We start from the raw sequence: 20,504 nt of genomic DNA on the forward strand, positions 1-20,504 counted from the left end.
TGAGTAATTTATAAAAAGCAAATGAGGGACTGGTGGCCATGAAAATAAATATAATTAACCCACTTAGAAAAACCTTCACCCTTGTTACAGAGAGTTTCTGCTTGATCAGGCTGACTAGAGTAACACGCAAATAAATTAAGAAAAAGATTCCAAGATTTTCAAGTTTCTTTCTAATTTCTTCATAAATAATTGGACTGTGGAAGAATAGGTCTATTTTTCAAACTCTGAATAAGCACCTCATGTATATGAGTCAGTTCATAATTTTTGCACAGATGTCACACTCCACAGGATATAAAAACAAACTAAAGATAGCCGGCCATATAATGTGTAGATATATCATCGTTACAGATGCTCAGTAGAGCTTGTGCATTTTTTCCCCCCTAAAACAAATCTCAAATCTACATATCTTGAAGATATAAATTTCTCATTTGTTATTCTTAGACATGCTGTCTATTTTTTTAAGTGAGTTTTTAAAAAGTTCCAGGTCCACAAAGCTGGCATAAAATTGGCACGGCTGGAAAAGCATCCCATCCCTACACAAAGAAGATACAACAAAGACAGTGTGTTTTTCCGACACTGCCCACGAAAGCCTGCTTCGTGAGAAGGAGCCACGTCCTGCCCAATTAATTCAGGCTTTTGGCTCAGCCATTCAGAGTACTGTACCCTTACAAAGAGCCCACGAATGTTACCGACACCTGCCATTTACTGCAAATCTTCCTTTCAGTCTTGGAACACACAACGATGCATTACTTGGAACTGGGTGGGAGAGGGGAAATCTTCTTTAGATGGTCCTTCCCGTTTGTGCCCACAAGTGCCTCATGGGAACATAACCCCTCTCTCAGCGGGTTGGATAAGATTAGGGTGGTTGCTTGCAGATTCTGGGAACAGATGCTTTGTAAAAAGGAGAATATAAAATGTTGATCATAATCCTTTCCCCAAGAAACACCCTAAGAGGGAAATGCTCAAGTGGAGGTTTATTTTGGTGGCAGAATATTGTTGTTACGTGAGGGGAGAGGTCTGATAGCCTAAATTTGAGTCTTGACTCTTAAGGTGTGACCTTAGTTGTGTTATTTAAGTTACAATGCCTCAGTTTTTTTTTTTTATTTGCAAGATCAGAACCATAATAGTACTTACTTTAAGTTACAGTGAGGATTAAATAAATGCTCATGTAAAGTGCCTGGCATGTAGATCTTAACCCTTGTTTTTGTTGTTGTTCTATATATTTCCTGGAAGGAATCAGTGTGAAGGATTCAGCCACACTCTTCTGTGGCATGTTGGCTGAAATGGTATTTGAAGAACTTATCTCTGATCTCTGAATATGTCCTTTTCAACAATGGCATCATAAGGGATAACAACAGGGCACACTTATGCTGCTGTAAAGTTTGCTGAAGGCAATTTCCCCCCCCATGTTTAGGCACCCTCTCAACTTTTCCTTTCTCCTTTCCTCTTTCTTTGAATAAAAATACCAAGTGTCTACATCTGCAATGTAAATGTATCTCAAAAACTGCATTATGGCGAAGGCCCTGGTAAGATAGTAAAAATGATGGACGGTGTGTTGTGAGGAAGAGGTCAAGGAGTGCCACAGGAAGGCAGATCAAGAAGACTGAAACTCTTCTAGAGCCTGGCAAAGGAACAAGCTCTATCCTCTAAAAATGGGATGGAGAGGAGTCGGATGGCTCTGTATTTGGACAACATGTGAGCTGGAAGGGGCATGGCATGCAGGTCCGAGGACCTGCATTTCAGTCAATCGTCTACATTCTGTCAGTATTACCGTAGACAGGTCATTTATCCCTGGTAATATTTAATTTTCTCATGTACAAGACCCTAATTCCTACCTCACAAGTGTGTTTTAAGAACCTAAGAAATGATTTGATTCTACATGAAAATCTTTGATGATTATGAATACCACCCATATGACAGTTATTAATACTGGATATTAAAGGCCTCCAGAACTTTGGAAGAATGATAAGGTAAGGATGAAAAAGAATGAGAGAGCATCCTTTAAAGCTTGAAAATATGTAAATTTAGAAGCAGTCACCTAACCTAACTGGCTTTAGAACCTTTTTTTTCTATAAGACCTGTAGAAAATAAAAGGAACAAATAGTGAAAAAGCCCTACTCCAAATCAAAGGAAGTGAACCTAGGGTGCTCATTCTTCCAGGGGCGACATAAATCGAGAGAAAATATTAGTAAATTTTGTGGCAACAACAATAATAATAACAATAATATAGCAATGGCAATAATAGTAGCTAACATTTTCACTATCTCATTTGCTTAGTAAACTAAACCAGAATTTTTTTGTAATGATTCTAATATTAGAATAAAAAATTAATCTTTAGTTATGAAAAATCTTTGCAAACACCTTGTTTGACATTAATTTGGTGGAGTGGCAGGGAGAGCTACAGAGTGAACACCTTTAGAACAATGCCTTTCATCTTCTGGACAATTAATGTTTGAAAGTTGAATCCAGGGTAGAGGGAGACAAAAGGGATGGGAGATAAACAATTTGAGTGGCAGGCAGGAAAAGAGACAGATATTTCTTAGGCAGCTATTATATACCAGTACTGTACAGAGTACATCATGTATGCATGTGTATTGTAAGGGATAAAGAGAGAGCTCTTAGGTCTTTGGAGTTCAGTTTGCAACAGGAAAGTAACAAACAGACATTGAAGACAATTAAAATAACCATTTCCTAATACAAGTCTTAAGCTACTTCTATAATTTCGAATATTGGGCTGAATAGACTAAAAATCTATTTTGGTTATTCTTTTGTACTTTTATCCCACTCTGTAATTCCCACAGGGTCAGTAAGTACATGAACCTCTTTGCCTTTTATTTGGCAACATATTTTCCCTGATGTTGAGGAGAATTCAGGTTTATTGTGTTATTATAAATTGATCAGGAGTAACATTATGAAACATGGATGTGTTAAGACAATAATGTATTTGAGTACACAAAGATACTGAATTATTCCTATATTTTCTTTCAGTTTCTCTCCTCCCCTCTACTTCTCTTCTCCTCATCTCCATCCCCCGTCTTTCTTTTGTTCCCTTCCTTAGAGTTCTTATGTTTCCAGGAATTGAAAACTAGAGAAAACATGTTCAATGTCATTCCCTTTACTATGTTTATCACATTATTATTACAAAATTTGATCTTTTATAACTATTTGGCAATTATTTTTTATTATTATAATATAACTATACTTTCCTAATCAGGGAAAGTTAAAAAATACCCAAACCACAATGGGAAGCAATGGAATCAGGAATGAGAAGTCTGTCCTTGTGCAGAATTCTTCCTCTGTTACAGAGCCTGGGAAGACAAGCAAGGGCTGTAGTGAGAGCTCATTTCTGAGGTGAAGTCAGTTTCTAATCAACTTATCACTACAAGATATAGATTCTTAATTAAATTAAAAATTCCCCATGTCGTAACTGACCATTTCCCCCAAACAAGCTTTGTCCACTACATTTTTTGGGAGACTCAGGTGAGACATAATTTTTTTTCTAAATAGTATAAAATGTTTGGATACATAAATTAAAATTAATAATTGTTTGCAGTTCATTTTAAACTTTGAATTTGGAGGAGCAATGCTAGATTTCTTTTTTGCCTGAACTGACTTTGCCCTGATTGAATACTTCCCATGCAAATTGACAATGCTTATGGTGCCGACAGCTAGAGAGCCTGGTGGGGCTGCACCAGTCTACAATAAATGAAAAGCTTTTTCAGACTGACTTTTAGTTGTGTATTGTTATTTGTCTTAGAATCCATTTATTAGGCCAGAGATAATGTGACAGTTGACTCTTACAGTAACACAGTACTCATTAGCTAGCTTGACAGGGAGGTGCCAACATCCGTTGGAGATTGTATTTTATTAATCTTCATGGCTCATTTGGAAGCCTGGCTGGCTATCTTGTAATGTGTCCTCATGCTGACTGGGACAGGGATGTGTAGCTAAGCTTATGACTGAAGAATATAAACTTGCATGATAAGATCTTTCGCTTTCTTTGACCTGAAATGCAGCAAACTAGTACAGCCTAAATGGGATGCTGTAGTGTCCAGTGGAAATTTCCTCCCTAAGAATCTACAGCATTCTTTCTAGATGCTAAGGACAATTTGAATTTAAATCTGCTCAGCTTGGTGGATATATATACTAAAATCTGAGGATAGATTGAATTAAGTTTAAGGTAAATGTTGGAAGGCCTTGAAATAGTCTAGTTTGCCATCATATCTCTTTCCTCAATTTGTGTGTGTGTGTGTGTGTGTGTGTGTGTGTTAATAAAAGTCTTCAGAGTTGATACAGTTCTTCAAACTTAATAAATTTGCATATATTATAGTCTTTGGGTCTTTGAAAAATTTCAGCTTGTATTTGAACAAACTAAACCGACATCATGACTTATAGCTTTCAATGTTCCTATTCGGTTGACTTCTTGTTTCAGTTTGATTTTTGTTGTGAATGTATTTGTTTGTGATTTTATTGGTTTTCTTTACCAATCATACAAAAATCTCTTATATGATAGTTGCTTATTTTGAAAATAAATATTTTGCAAGAAGGTTTAAAAATTTCCAAACATCACACTTCGATGACTCTAGACAAATAAGCTATTATTTGGTGTTTAAACCTCTACATATAGTATCCTAAGTCTGTATTTCTAAAAGAGTTTTCACTTATCTCTTAGCAATTTAAGCTTGTTTTATTCCATATTAACTGAAAATAGATTTGATTTGGATGTTTTCTTTGGCACTACTCTAATAAGGCTAATCAAGATGAGATTCCAACCCTTAAAAAAATGAAATCAACATGTGGCTTAATTCTCACTACTAATACTACCCTGAAAGACTGTTAAGCTTCTGATAGAAAACAATAAAAAACAAGGAAATTCACTGTTAAAACGGCAACATACCATATGTCCTTTAATACCTAATTACAACAGGGGCACAATAAGAAAGTCATTAAACCTGCACCCTATCGTGCATAGGTATCTGAGGACATATGGTGCATTTCAACCATTAGTATGAATTTGATTGCATCTGTGATTTTCTGTTACAACTTTGACTGTATTTTCCAGAAGAAAATGTTGGTAGACATATTGGTCATTGAGAGGAATAGCCAACAATGAGAAATGGGACCATTTTTAACCCTCCAGAGACAGGTGATTATAAATTGCATAAAGGCCTACTAATAACCCATGTATTATCTCCTGACTCTCAATGTATTTTGATGCCTTATTTTCCTCATTGAAAATCTCTCATTCAAACAAATTATTTTTACTTGCCAGATAGAGGAATTTTACCTGAGATCTTGCAAAATATGGATTTCTCACTTAATATTCCCTATAATATTGCAAATTTACATACTTACGTATTAAAAATTATAGGTGATGAAAGGGAGCACCATGTCTATACATTCTCTCTCTTATAGAGATGACTTAATATTCAAAATTGGTGATATTTCCTCTAGGGCATAGTTTCAAAGTTCTATCTACCTACCTACCTACCTACCTACCTACCTACTTACCTATCTACCTATCTATAAATAAATACACATACACACACACATTTTTAAGGAAAATATCAGGTGTGAAGAATCAAGGATTAGTAGAATGAAGGCATCAGCTCTCAGTCTTTATCTCTATCTCTCAAATACCTAACTTACAGTAGCATAGTCACACCGCAACAGCATAGTCACACTTACAGTAGCATAGTCACACAGTTGCCTGATACATTTATGTGCACTATGTGTATAACTGGATTTGAATCTGATTCATATGTTTTTTTTGTCTGTTTCATTCATTTAACTGTTTATTCTTTCGTATATCAAACATTTATTGAGCAGCTGTTATTTGCTGTGAGCTATTTTAAGTGCTTAATAGTGTAAAAAACAGCAAGACCTCACCGACCGTATATTCTAGTGGAGAGAAACAATGAGACAAATATAAATATCGCTTTTCAAATGATGATGAATGCTATGAAGAAAAACAAAGCAGCGAAGGGGTAAGTGTGTACCAGGGAGTATGGGTAAGGGTTTTGTTGCTTCTCTGCTCATAAGCCATGTGGTGATTAGAGTGAAGGATGAGGGACTAGCTGAGGGTTCTGGGCTTCATATGACCCATGTGAAGAGTTAAAGGGTTGAGATTCATCCTGATGATCTCTAGGCAGAGAGTGGGTAGGGAGATGGTGGTGGGTATTGGCGGGGGGGAAGGGGGACTAAGGGAAAGGGTCTTGCCCTGTCCCTGGAGTTTTGGGTCCCATCTCTCACTTTTTGGAGAGGGTGACCCCCTCTGGAGCTCCTGGAGGACCTGGGCTCTCAGTAGACCAGGCTTGGGGACTCTTCTGTCTATCACGTATTGTTTAAAGCTGTTATTGACCCAGAACTAGATTAGAGACTTCCCAAAGATTACAAAAACCTTGAAGATATTTACTATTATTCAGGTTTGTTGCTAAGTATATTTTTAATATAGCTGACAAATCTTCATTTATTTATAAAAGTTGAAAAAATTCTGAAAAGTAAAGTTTTATGTTTAATGAAGTCTTAGCAATTGAGAATGCTGCCATGTCTTAAAAAAAATTATCCTGGAACACTACAATGAATTGTTCAGGCTGGAAATATTACATATTACCTTTGCTGCAAAATACTAGTTTTATCACTATTTATACACATTGGCCTAATTGGAACACACGTTTTGTTTTGTTTTTAAAGGAGTTCTACCATTTTGGTTTAAGGAACTTGACTCTTTCAGCTAGCTGTAGTCTAATGACTGAAATCAGATTAGGTTTTTGGTCCTAAACCCAGAATTCAACTCCATGAGTCTAAGAAATTACTACAATGAGTAATATGCAAAGAAGTGAAACTGTAACACAAGATTCCCGAAGATGGAGGTTTAACTATTATGCAGTTAACAAGATGTACTTTTTATAAATGTTGCAAGCTTAGAAATTTTAGCAGAGGGCAGGAAGGTGGTGGGAAACTGTCTTAAAACCTGACTTCAGTGGGTAAAGAGAGGATTGTATATTGGTGAGGGTTCACTTTCTATCCTGATGTGTCCTTAACATAGTAGCCTAATTAGTGATTTTTAGCACCACACTCTAAACAACTGAGCTAACCGGCCGCCCGTAATTAGTGATTTTTAAATATCATTTCACTTCTCTGGAGTCTCATCTCACCAAAAGCATTAAAGGACAATCTATTGGGACATAACTGCAAGTTACAAATATTTGAAGTCAAATACTCATCTGATCACTAAAATATAGCTAAATTACTTTTAAGGCTTTTAAGTGACCGACTTTTGACAAGCATTAAAGGGGTTGTATATTATTAAACTTTTGATGTGATTATAAAATTGAGAAATCTTCTAATGTGTGTAACTGCACATAGGTCATTTCTTTTCTTTTTTGTAATCTTTATTGTTGAAAGTATTACAGATGTACCCGTTTCCCCCTCATTGACTCCCTCTAGCCTGTACCCGCCCCCTCCCCAGGCCTTCACCACACGGCTGTTTGTGTCCATGGTTTATGCATATATGCAAAAAGTTCTTTGGTTAATCTCTTTCCACCCACCCATTCACCACTACCTTCCCTCTGAGATTTCAGTTTTTTGTTTAAGCTTGAGTGATTTTGTAAAACTGGTAATTACATCAAGACCAATAACACCAATATGCCACTGAGGCTGTGAAAATGGACTGAAATTCTTTCTCTCAGATCAAATAAAAAGTTCCATGATTGGAATAAAAATTAATAGAAGAGTTAAGTTTTAACCTCAAAGGCCTGAATTTGCAACTGAATAGTTAGAGAGACTGACCCAGCCCCCTTTTCCCTAATTTTCTATCCATAGCTTTGTGAATATAATGCTTGCTGCCTACTTCCCAGGTCAGGCATCAATTGGTTGGGGGAAGTACTCATTGATCTAGTATAAAAACTACAAAAATATTAATATAATTAACTGAAGCATTTACTAGTACATGTAATCTACCTTGCAGTGGTCACTGAATTGCCCAAGGTGATTCCTTAGCACTTATGAACATGCCACTTGAGTGATGATAGATAATTTATCTGTCTCTGTTTTATCACCCCCTTCTATTATAGATACAGGCTGTCCCTGGACTTGACTGTGAATACCTCAGTGACAGGGACTCTTGTAACTATATCTGGCCCATAGTAGGAACTCAATAAATGTTTGCTATTTATATGGGTGAGGCCAGATCTCTGTACACAGTAAGTACTCAGTCAATGTTATTGTGGTTGATCTGTTTGGAAGTATAATTATTTATTGAGAAATTAAGATATTAATCTTTTTGCCCCCTCTTCTATGTCAAGAATTTAACTAGAACATTTTTTTTCCTTTGTGCCAAGATCATTGTTTTTCAGAGCAGAAAATTGAATTTGCTTGAAGATACTGCTAAACTTCTTCTCCTACATCCAACCCATATTTAATACTGGTTTTAGTTTTCCAAAGCCAAAGCTCTTTGAGGACATGATGACAGACTCCATCAGAGGAGACAAGAGGAAAAAAAATGCTTGGAGACAGAGAGGTGGAAGTGGCTGCATCTGGGTCAGAGAGTGAGTCCTTAAGACTAAGAAAGAATATACTGTACCTCCTGGGCCCTTTGTAAGACACAGGACTCTGTGGGAAGATTCATGGTGCACGTGAGGAGCTGGGCTCTTGGCATTGGAGCTCCAGGCTCTATAAGAATTCCTGTGACCTAACAGCCAAGCACACATCCCTCCTCCTCTCAATCAGGGACCATTCAGGGTGAGACAATAGCAAAGAGTGAGCAAGGGTATTGAAGATTTGAAAACACCCTTCACACAATGATTTTTGTTTGTTTGTTTAAATATATTTTTATTGATTTCATAGAGGAAGGGAGATGGAGAGATAAATAGAAACATCGATGATGGGAGAGAAACATTGATTGGCTATCTCCGACAGTCCCTCACTGGGGATGGAGTCTAAAACCTGGGCATGTGCTGTGACTTCCTGGTAGGTCAATGCTCAACCACTGAGTTGTGCCAGCTGAGCCACACAATGATTGTTTGCTGAAGATTCATGGGATCCCAGAACAAGTGGGTGATGAAGAAGATCCTAGAGTAAAATAAGAAAAGTGTTTTTAAAAGCTTATCTAAAATGTGGCCCTGAGCCTGGCCAGGCATGGTTCTACGGTTGAGCATAAACCTATGAATCAGGAGGTCTTGTTCAATTCCTGGTCAGGGCGCATGACCGGGTTGTGGGCTTGATCCCCAGTATGGGGCATGCAGGAGGCGGCTGATCAACACTCTCTCTCATCATTGATGTTTCTCTCTCTCTCTCCCTCTCCCTTCCTCTCTGAAATCAATAAAGAAATATTTAAAAAAAGAAAACCTGGCCCTGACGCAATAGTTACCCAGACCAAGTGAAGGAGGAAGAGGTGCCATGACAATGGAATAAAAATAAATGTCTCAGAGGGAGATTTAGGAATTTAAGTCCAAATCCTTCCCAGACTTCCCCCCCCCATATGTCTCTATAATTTCTCTGTGGGGTATTGTCTAACCACCACAAATGGAACCTAACCTGCTCTTCAAGCCTACCTTCAATTAAACTCTTTCCACATTTGACCACATCCAAGTTTGTGTCTTCTTCCACATGTTCTCATGTAAGCTAGGGTCTTTGAGGCACCACACTGGAATTGTATTGCTTTGTACCTTGATGCCACTGTGGCAAATCTGAATCAGGTGTCTTGACTGCTTGAATAGTTTTGTTTCTTATTTTAAAAAGGAGTAAGTATAGATGTGATGCAAAAGAGTAATCTTTGCTTTCATTTTTGAGATTATTAGTAATTCTGAAAATTTTAGTAGCATTTTCGTCATTCGGCTGAGTGGTTAAAAATAGGAAGAAACACTGGGAAGAAGTTGGGATAAACGGGCTGCTGGGCTGGCCTGCCACCCACTGCCCGACGAGCTCCTTGTTTCTGCCGTTTCTCACGTACACCTGTACACATTCTGAAGCATGAGCCCTTCCAAAGGAGACAGCAGCTGAAGCCCAAACAAGATGAGAAATAACAGGACTTGGGAAAAAATGATTAAAATCACCTGAGCTGCTATAGTCCCATGGAGTATGATGGACACTGCCCAAGCTAGGTACTGCCCACCAGGGCTTCCTGAAAGTCAGTATCTGTACTGGTTTTTGTGGCCTCATCTACCTGAGAAGAGAAAATTTTAAAACCTCTCTTCCCACCTCTTACTAAACCTCTTCTAAACCTCTTACTATAAATAGAGGAACAAGACATACTGTGCTTCCTAGTATACAGAAATAAGGGGTATGCTTTATTTTTCTATTTTGGTCTTTAGTGAATTGAAGTCTAAGTGTGAAGTTTAGGAAGGTTGGGCCTCATTGTTCTTTGTGACTTTAAAAGACGATATAGTTTATTGCTTCTATTGCAAACATGAATATATTTAAATTAGGTACTTGATTTCTCTTCAATTCTTCAGTTTTTTTTTAAACATGGATTATTCAGCATGAGTAAAGAAATAAATTCTATATCACCTATAGGGTGCAGTCCTTTAAACAACATTTGCTTAGGTCAAAGAGCTATTTTAAAAAATTATACTTTACTACCAATGCAGACTTTAAAAATTCAGTTTCAGTGTACCTTATGAACTTGCTATTGTTACTATGCTTGTTAGAACTAAGTTTTAAAAACCATAATTTAATACAGGGTGAAACATGTCACCATGCAGACAGGGTTATCAATTATACAGAGGGAAGCGAAATATAAAACATAAAATCAGAAATATTTTGCAGAGATAATACGAATATACTGTTATGTGTTGCTCTTTAATTTTAATATGAATTTTGGGAAAAGCGGTTGGAGTCTAGGAATAGGGGTTTGTTTCTTGACCTCATATAACAGCTATATAACTTTGGCTAATAACCTTACTTCCCTTATCCCCAATTTCCTTTTATGCTAATTAAAAGATTAACACTAAGGTAATTTCAATGGTAGCGTTTATTGCCATCTATTTTACTAAACAACATATTTTTTCTGAGGCCAAAACATTATTTGAAGGGAAACTTTTGCCTAGTGGTTTGATATGACATAGATGAACTTTAGTTCAGTATCATGTAGAATATTAAATATTGTCTCCTCAGAAGAAAAAGCTTATTTGTTGAAAGCTAGAGATGGAAGAGATGAGAGAGGTAGACCATAATTATTGTTTCTTTTCTGTATTCATAATCTATACTGGTACTAAAAGGTAAGTTATGAAGCATTTTAGTTTAAGAATAGTAAGATGAATATATATTACCAAAGATAATACAATCATATAAAATTTTGCAATAATTTCTGATACCTTTGAGTTGAGCAATTTTGACAATGAAAGAGGCTAAGGTGGTTGAAGGTGTTGCTGGTCACTTTCATTCTTCGGGTCATTTAAATATTATGCTAATAAAAGGAAAATGGAATAAAGTATTATTCTGTTAATAAACTTAACACTAGACCTTAGTAGAAATATATGATAAATAAATACAATGTCAAGTTAGAAAAAATGTTGTAGTTTCATGTTGTTGGTTTGCAAATTGAATTTTTACATAAAATTTACACTAAATGGAACCTCATTATATAGTGATGAGGTCCAGTATGATCCAAATCATTAAAATCACTGTACTGCTTAATGATTCACTAAGTGGTACTGCAGTGCCATAAATTTAGCACTAGTTTCATGATTCAAAACACCAGGCTGAGACACCAGCAAATCGTATGTGGATCATTAAATTTACAATGAATGTCAGAGATGAAATAAGGGGGAAAAAACACTTTGAGAGATAGGGATAATATGTGCTCTAAGGTGACATACATCAAGATAAATGATCTTATACCACTTGCGCTTGGATAATAATGGGGGGTAGTTTTTTTTGTTATTCCTCATTTCATAATTTCCAGAGGGGCTGGAAGTCTAAACTCCTACGAATTAAAGCAGCTGTCACTTTTTGACTACCCTGTGATCTGTTTCATTTATATTTATAATATATACATTTATATATGCCATTACATTTTAAACTTAGCTGATTTTGCCAAGACATTATGGTTCATCTAATTTCCTATAATATTAGTTCAAAATGATTTTTATGGTTCGATGAAATCTGGACTGGTATTACATGAATGCTGCTAAGAATATAAGGTTTAATTCTGAAATCCTTAACTATCTTTTCAATCACAGCCTCAATGCAATCTTAGCATAATCTTAATATTTATTCACCAGTATTTGTTTATGTGACAATCTGTGTATCAAAACTTTGGAAATATAAAAATATAAAGATATGCTAGATCCCTACAATCCATAAGTTCTGCTGTTTAGAAAACCACGGAATTCACGTTGAAAGCACATTGCTTGCATATACGATTTGGAACATGAAAGGCAAACCTTGATTTGGGGCCACAGGTAAGTCTTCCCATAAGACTTTTATATAGAGTATGCAAGACACCATTTTAAAAAATATTCTGCTGGACATTGAAAAGCAACACCATGTATATTGTGTCTAACACATCGTATTTACCAACAGTGCTATTCTTTTGTTAAGAAAACCCCAATATTTTTCACATGATGGAGATTATAACATGCTGTCCTGAAGGTTTCAGACATGCTATACTAACTTCGGCATCTAAGGCAATTTATTAATCTTGCGGTGTACAATGGCTTATTTTAGTCCATTATATTCATTAAACCCTGCAGACTTTCAGACAAGAACTTTGCCCATACATCATCTTTATCATGTAAGGTGTATAAGTAGCCTCTGTGATCTATGGTTAAATTTTTTTTTTTTTTTTGGCTTGGCTCTTTATGTCTATGAAAAGAATGGCATGAACAACAACAACAAAAACCCAAGAAAGTCAGAAACAGAACTGCAAACTTAGGGGGCCCATGGGGATCACGTCCTTTATTTCAATGATTTCTCTGTTAAAAAGTTCTCTGAAGGAAGAGCTGTGCGCTGGTGGAGACAATTCATGGAAGGCACACTGGCAAACGCTGCTTTCGCTTTCTAGTCCAGCATGAAGGATGGGCGTTTTCAACAGACAAGGATAGTTCGATTCTGGCTGCTGGGCCCTGAGTGGAACATTGAGAAGAAGATTATTTATTCCTTCCTGTAAAAATAAAAATGCTTTTAAATCCTGCTTTTGTTTGGGGAAAAAGTTCAATTGAAAGATAAGAAAAGAGGAAATGTGTTCAGGGAAAGCACTTAGTCTCCTTAACCTCTGGGATTTTCCCCCACTTACCTCAGGAATATGGAGTTTTATTCAAGTTGGCTAAATACTTAAGATAATTTCTTCCTCTTTTGGAAATGATATTATTATTAGTAACCATAAAAATGAATTTGTGCAGCATTCTCCTTTGCCCAACATTTCCAAGTCAAACATGAGACAACAAACAAATCAAACACCAAGAGACCAAAGGGAACTATAAAAAAGAAATGTGTTCACTTTGTCCTTGAAACTATGAAAACAATTTCTAGAATAAACAGGTTATGAAAACAGGATAGGATATTCTGTCAGTCCATGCAGGACCTGTTATCTAGAAATTGCTTATAGCAGAGAGGTATAGATAGTTAGAAGAGAAGATAAAAGTGCTATTGTACTCTTCCATAATAAGCCTCAGGACAAGATTGTAAAATGTGGCAGTTTAGTAAGTTTCTGAGACAAAACAAATGGTATATAGCATTTCACTGTTTATCCTGAAATCTACTCCGGTCTAATCCTGGGTTCTGAAAGAATTTTCCCTTTTTCTTCTCTGCCTCTGAGATTTCTCCTAAATCTATGTAAGCAGTATAATAGTTTATAAACTTTCTTGACTTATATGCCCTTAGTAATGAACCAATTTCCCTCTACCAGTACTGGGTGCAGGCAAGAGGGAGAGAGAATATCATTTTGGTAAAGAGAAAGATATAAGGGAATATTCTGTTCATTTAGGCAGAGAAAGTGGATCCCTCCAACTGCCTATTCTTCAGGTCTGGGAATTTTGTGGGGAGAAGATGAGAGGCTTAGCGTAGGAAAGTTATCAGAAATGTGACCCAATATTTTCCCCTTATGCCCTCAAATATCTGAGTGGAGAGAAGGTAAGTTAGCCAGGTTAAGATCCAAATACAAGGTAGAGGGGCTTTTGTTCTAGTTTCTGGGTTTTTTTCCCCCTTTTAAAATATATTTTATTGATTTTCTACAGAGAGGAAGGGAGAGAGACAGAGTGTCAGAAACATGGACGAGAGAGAAACATCGATCAGCTGCCTCCTGCACACTCCCCACTAGGGATGTGCCCACAACCCAGGTACATGCCCCTGACCGGAATCGAACCTGGGACCCCTCAGTCCGCAGGCCGACGCTCCATCCACTGAGCCAAACCAGTTTCGGCATAGTTTCTGGTTTTTGATTGGTGTGTGTGTGTGTGTGTGTGTGTGTGTGTGTGTGTGTGTGTGTGTCTGGCGGGGGCGGGGGATGGGGGAGCTCTGAAGAAACACTGAAAAGAGTGCCCTTACACTCACATGGGGTGGCTCATGCACTATAAGGAAGCAGAGCATAGGGCTCAAGCAGATAGAAGGTTTAGTTTGCACCTCTGAACTTTCATTTGTAACAATGTGGCATGAGAGCCAACGGACAACCCTGAAGCTTGGCATGCTTTGCAGGGTCTGAGAGCAACCTTAGAGGACAGAAGTTGGTTAGAAGATGTGACAGATTCAGAGGGGTCTGCAGCCACAACAAGAGTGGAGGAGTGAAGCAAAGGTCAAGTCCATAGGGTAAACCAACAGGCAATGACCAAACCAACCAAGAACTAATGGACTGCTGATCCAGCAACTGTAATTATTAGCTGTGACGTATAAAAGAATGGCCACACATGCGAATGAGCCAGCCATTCCACAGAAGAGGCCAGACAGACATTGCATGTCCAAAGGCCATTGCAAGGCCAAGGGATCCTGTTAATCCCAACACCTTGAAGTTTTATGTCTCCCACCATATACCAAGACACTGTTTCAGACTACAGCAAAGAAGGCAGGGAAAAAATAGTGAGTGAACATCTTCCAAAGACTGATTTAAACCAAAAGAGAGTCTCAATTATTGGCTCAGACTACATTTTAACCCAGATTGGACTAAACTTAATTTTACCACCACTTGTTGGATCCCTTATGAGGAAGATCAAATCAGTTATAAAAGAAGCATGTTTTCATAGCATATTTGAGTTGTAATGTGATAAACATATGTAATGGGGCAGAACATTTAATCATCTAGATAGTTGTTGGTTTTCTATGGGTTGAAACTAGGAGGAGCTGTACTTCCTTGAGCCTGAACAAAGCTGAGAAGAACAGTGGGATGAAGTCTCTACAACTAGGTCATTAGGCTGGGGGCCAACTGAATGTGTTGCCCAGACAAGGCCTGGAGGTCCTATAAAGGAACGCATGTGTCTCGCTTGCAGAGTATATGCAACAGCATAATGATTGGGCCACTGGTGGAAAATTTCAATCTGAATATGAGAGCATCTGGGATGAATGCCTTCTCTGTAAATGTCTGGCTTGTGTCTGAACGATCTGTTTCTCCACCATTGTGAGCATTGACTATCCATAAAAAGCTCATCATGGTTAGAAACAATGTTCGTTCAGCTGTTGGTCAACAATATAAACAGTCCTGTTTGGATGAGGTCTTTCATCTCTTTAATGTGATTCCAGTACTTAATATATTTTGCATACTAATGCCTTTGACTAGAGAAATATCTTTCTTGCAATCTCTCTTTTGAATTGTGAGCTGTTTCTCTTGCTTAACAGCAGATCTTTGATATTTCTTTAGTCTAAGCATAAAAGGTTGGGCTTCAATCATTTTATGAATAATTTTAACTTAATCTCATTCCAAGGGGTTTGGTTTCCTCTCTATTGAGAGCAGTGATGAGGAGTAAAAGAAAGAATAAGATAGAATGGAGAGAGGAGGCAAAGAAATGTATAATTATTTTCCCTTTTTGCTGTTGCATATATTAGTTTATGCAGGTATCAATTTTTACTCAAATCACTGCATTTCTGAACTGTATAGAACTTGGAACTTTGTCTAAAACTAGGACATAGAAGTCCTTTTAAGAATGTTATCTAATTAGCCATATTAAATTTCACTTTCCTTTAAGATGTGGGTTCTGAAAACATCTGTTTTTAGGTCCTGTTTGACATAACCCCTATTATGAACCATGAGTCAATGTGTTCTACATATCTATATAGAGAGTCCAGCTCCCACCTCATGAAAGCTTTAGGCAATGACGAAGAGCAATTTTTTTTTGGTGGTGGTGGCGGTGGGGGATATTGCAGAATTTCTGGGAGGAGTGTGTGAAAAATGGTGGAGAGATCAAACAATATTAAACATTCCTTTACACCCATATATATTAAAAAAGAGCTTGAACAAAAAGTTGAATGTCTTCCCATGGTTGACCTTGGCCATGTTAACTTTTTCACATCTTTAAAAGAATCGTTAATTTCACAGACTTTATATGAGCATTTAAAAAAAAGCTAAAACCTGTGAAAATACTGAAATCATTCTAAAATACTCCACAATCATGACCATATTATAGTTATTAAAATTATCTGATATTTTTGCATTGTATTTTCAGATAATCTGCATAACCTGACCCTCCTCTTCGTCCCATTTTTGTTCAGAAACATACAGCTGATTTCTCTCATCATTTTAGGGTGTCTTCCTCATCAGGATGAGAAGAATGTTCTGTTTCCCCATCTTTCAAATGTACAAGGAAACCCAACATCCCCATCCATGCTGAGCCTGTGACAGCTGATTGATCATTAATAACCCTGACAATGTTATTTTTCTTAGAGAAAAAGGAGACTCGATGACTTCTTTGTTCAATTTCACCTAAAGAGTAGTCTTGCCCGGTGCACACTGTAAGTGTCATTGGTAGGGAATTGTCCAGGAGGCATTCAGTATGTAAATGTTCTAATTAGATCAATGTAAAAGAGCAGTCGTACATTCTGTTATAGCAGTGTGTCTGGTTCCATTAATAAAACCTCCCAAAGGCATGCACTACTAGTTTTCTCAATTAGTTTGTCCCAGATCATTTCATCTTAGGGTAGGGAGGGGCGGGGGTGGAATGAGACGGTGAAGGGAGGTGGCATATTTACACGTATTTTCTCCAGCTGAGAGAGCCGTTCAAATTTGTCCCATATTCCACCTGGTTACTATATTGATCTTTAGAAAAGCACATGCCTGCATCATATTTGGGAAAATAAAAATTCAAAGCACGACTTTTTCCCTTCCTCTTCCCCTGATGAAACAAATTCCACCACTGCCAGCACTGCCTTTTCCTCTCTGTCTCTTCCTCCTTCACCTCTGCCTTCTCCTCCCACTTCTCCTTAGTTTTACTTTTCAGAGTAAGTGTCACTATGTAATATTCTTAGCACAGTGCTAAGCACATAATTGCAGTTTAGTTAAGCATTTGTCCCCTTTACTTTCTCAAAGGTACAACATGCCCCAGGCCTCTGAAAATGTAAAATAAATATCATGGTTAGAGGATGCATAATGAGGGGGCCTTATATATATACCTAGAGGCCTGGTGCACAAAATTCATGCATGGGAGGGGAGGGGGGGGTCCCCTCAGTCTGGCCTGCATCCTCTCCAATCTGGGACCCCTCGGGGAATGTCTGACTGCCGGTTTGTGCCTGCACTTTTAACAGATGACAGCTCCATTGTTGTTTCTTTCTTTTCATGCTTAAACCCATTGGAATTAGTAGCTATTCAAAGTGTGTATACAATTTTTTGGGGGGCGGGGCACTCTGTATGTCTCTAGTTAGTGGTGAAAGGAACCAATGGCAGATTTGGAACCCCAGGCAGGGAATCTCACTCACTCCCCGCATGTCTCCTCACCCCATTTTCCACCTTCGCGGGCAGCGGAAGAATCAATATTTTCTCTCATGAACTTGGAAAAGCACGTCCTATCACCCGCTGCCCGGCAGGAGTGCGCTCGGCCCCAAGCACGCGAGGCTCAGTCAGGGCGGCCTTCGCTCATGGGTGCTGGCACCCAAAGTGCACATTCTTCCTCTGCAGTCACCCTAACTCTCCCACCGTTTCACTGAGAGGACGGAACTCTTCACGTCCTCTGGGTTCCCGATCTTGAATGCTGACCAAAGGCACCTCAACGAGGGCTGCCTGCACCCACCAGGCATGTCTGTCTGCACCTGCTCCCGCCTCAGCACCTGCATTAGCCCCACGGAGGTGATCTTGTTGCTGCACTGGCCTCTGCGAGAACAGGGCATCACCGCTCCGCCCTCTCACTGTCATCTCACAGGCATCCACCCCCAGCACCCAGAACACCCAGACACTCTCCAAAGGATGTGTGCACATCCTGTGGGGGACATAGGCGTGCTGGGGTTGATGGAAGTGTGGCAGAGGGGCGCGGTGGGGGAACTTGCACGTGCCATGGTCCGGGCCTGTTGCAGGCACATGTGGGTGACAGCGTGCTGGGGGATGTTCGCACACCAGGGGGAGAGGAGAGGATGCACACACCAGAGGCTTGCAGCTGTGCAGATCTGCAAACCAGCGTGGTGCGGCCAGGAGGATGTCAATCTGGCCCGCCACAGTGGCTGTCCCTGCAGTTGCGCACCTTCTGGGCCTGGAGGTGGGGTTTGCACAGCCACTCCTTGATGCTGATGGCCTGCAGGCACTACTTCAGTTCAGCCCCGCAGGCTCTGCTTGGCACGCCCATGGCTGCTGCTGCTGCCATGTGGGGAATACAGGCCACCCTCTGCCGGCCCACCTCCCGAGCCCAGAAACTCTCCACAACCCACAGGCTCTCCGCGTGTGCTGCCCACAGGCCCGGAGTGGCCGGGGCGGGACGCCTGCCTTTGTCACCTTGGCAACAAAGGCAGGCATCCTGCCTCATCCTGGCCGCTTTGTGCCTTGGTGGCCGGCCAGGAGTGCGGGAGCTTGGCTTCCTTCATTGCTGGGGTGATGAAGGAAGCCAAGTGTTCTGCCTGCTCTGGCTGGTTCTGTGGCTCCAGCCAGTGCAGCCATCTTTGTGGCCATGGGAGTCACCATCTTTGTTGTGGAGTGATGGTTAATTTGCATATCACCCTTTTATTAGTATAGATTTTTAATATAGATGATTGGAAATATTGCAATCCTTTCTCACATATGGTTTCGAGCTTTTGGGCCTGTAGAGCTCTTTGTACAAGAAGGATCTGAATATTCATAAAGTTTTTTTAAACTTTGGGATTTTAGGTGAACAGAGTGAGATAAAGAAAGGGTAAAATTCTGCCTGAGAATACAAACAGGTACTGTGTTCTTTGCCTTCCCTTCTTTCTACAATTATTTTGTTCACTATTTGGAGGGAAGCCTTGGATCTGCATTATTTCCAAATTCATCCCTCCTCCCTTTCCCCCAAAAGTTAAGCCACCACTGGGGAATATGGAGAGCAGTAAGAAGTAAACCAATGGAGTGGAGTCAGGCAGGGTAATGATATTAGGAAGGCTGGTCACAGAGGAGAAGTGTGAATGCCTAGAGGCTCTGAGCAGTCCTAGTTTACTTTGACTACCTAGTCTATCTAGTCTACTTATCTTACCCAAGAAAGTCAAAGAATTTGCATTAATAAGGTATCTGGACTTTCTTTAACACATTGTTTGCAGATAGTTTTTATCACGCGCTAACAGGTGGCGCGGGCCATTTTTGCTAATTTTTTGCGCAAATAGCAATGTTCAGTAAAATTACGATAACTTTAGTTTACATATTTATACGTTACCCGCATTCTACCGCTAGTCTATAAAAAATGTATTAATACGTGTCCCGCGCTCTACTACCAGTCAATGTAAAATGTATACGTAAAATGTATAAATACGTTTCCCGCATACAATGTGTTAATTGCTCCTCCCATCTCTCCTAAAAGATAGAAACCTAAAGATGGCAAGGAATGGTGTGGAAAAATTATATTAGAATTAGAAGAAGTGAGCATTAGTCTGACTTTATCATTGCCCAATCATCTACATTTTTGATATTCAGTTTTCTCATCTGTAAAATAGAGACAACACTAACTGCCTTAGATAATTCACAGGATTGTACTTCAAATGTGATAAAATACTAGTATGTGAAATCCTTCTGTAAATTTTATTACCTGCATACTTTGCTCATTTTGTGCAGATGCCACAAATAAAGTACTAGTAGAGCCATTCCAGAGTATCTGTTTGGAGGAGGAGGATGGAGCAAACTAACCGTCACTCCATCACAAAGATGGCGGTGCCCATAGCCACAAGATGGTGGTGCCCAGTCCCTTCAGCCCTGCCACTGGAGTGTCCGGTCCTGTCAACCCCACCGGCGGAAGTGGCAGCCAAGCGGAACGGCTGAATCTGCCCTCAGGCAATGAGCCCCAGAGTCCTGCGTGCCCTGGCCTGCAGAAGGAGGGAGGGCGGGCAGGCAGGCCTCTGGCCAGAGGCCAGCTGGGGCGTGCAGGACACTGAGGTGGCATTGCCCAGTGACAAGCCCCAGCGTTCTGTGTGCCCTGGTCTGCAGAGGAAGGGTGGGTGGG

Source organism: Myotis davidii, unplaced genomic scaffold (assembly GCF_000327345.1).
Source record: "Myotis davidii unplaced genomic scaffold, ASM32734v1 scaffold10, whole genome shotgun sequence".
Taxonomy (NCBI): domain Eukaryota; kingdom Metazoa; phylum Chordata; class Mammalia; order Chiroptera; family Vespertilionidae; genus Myotis; species Myotis davidii.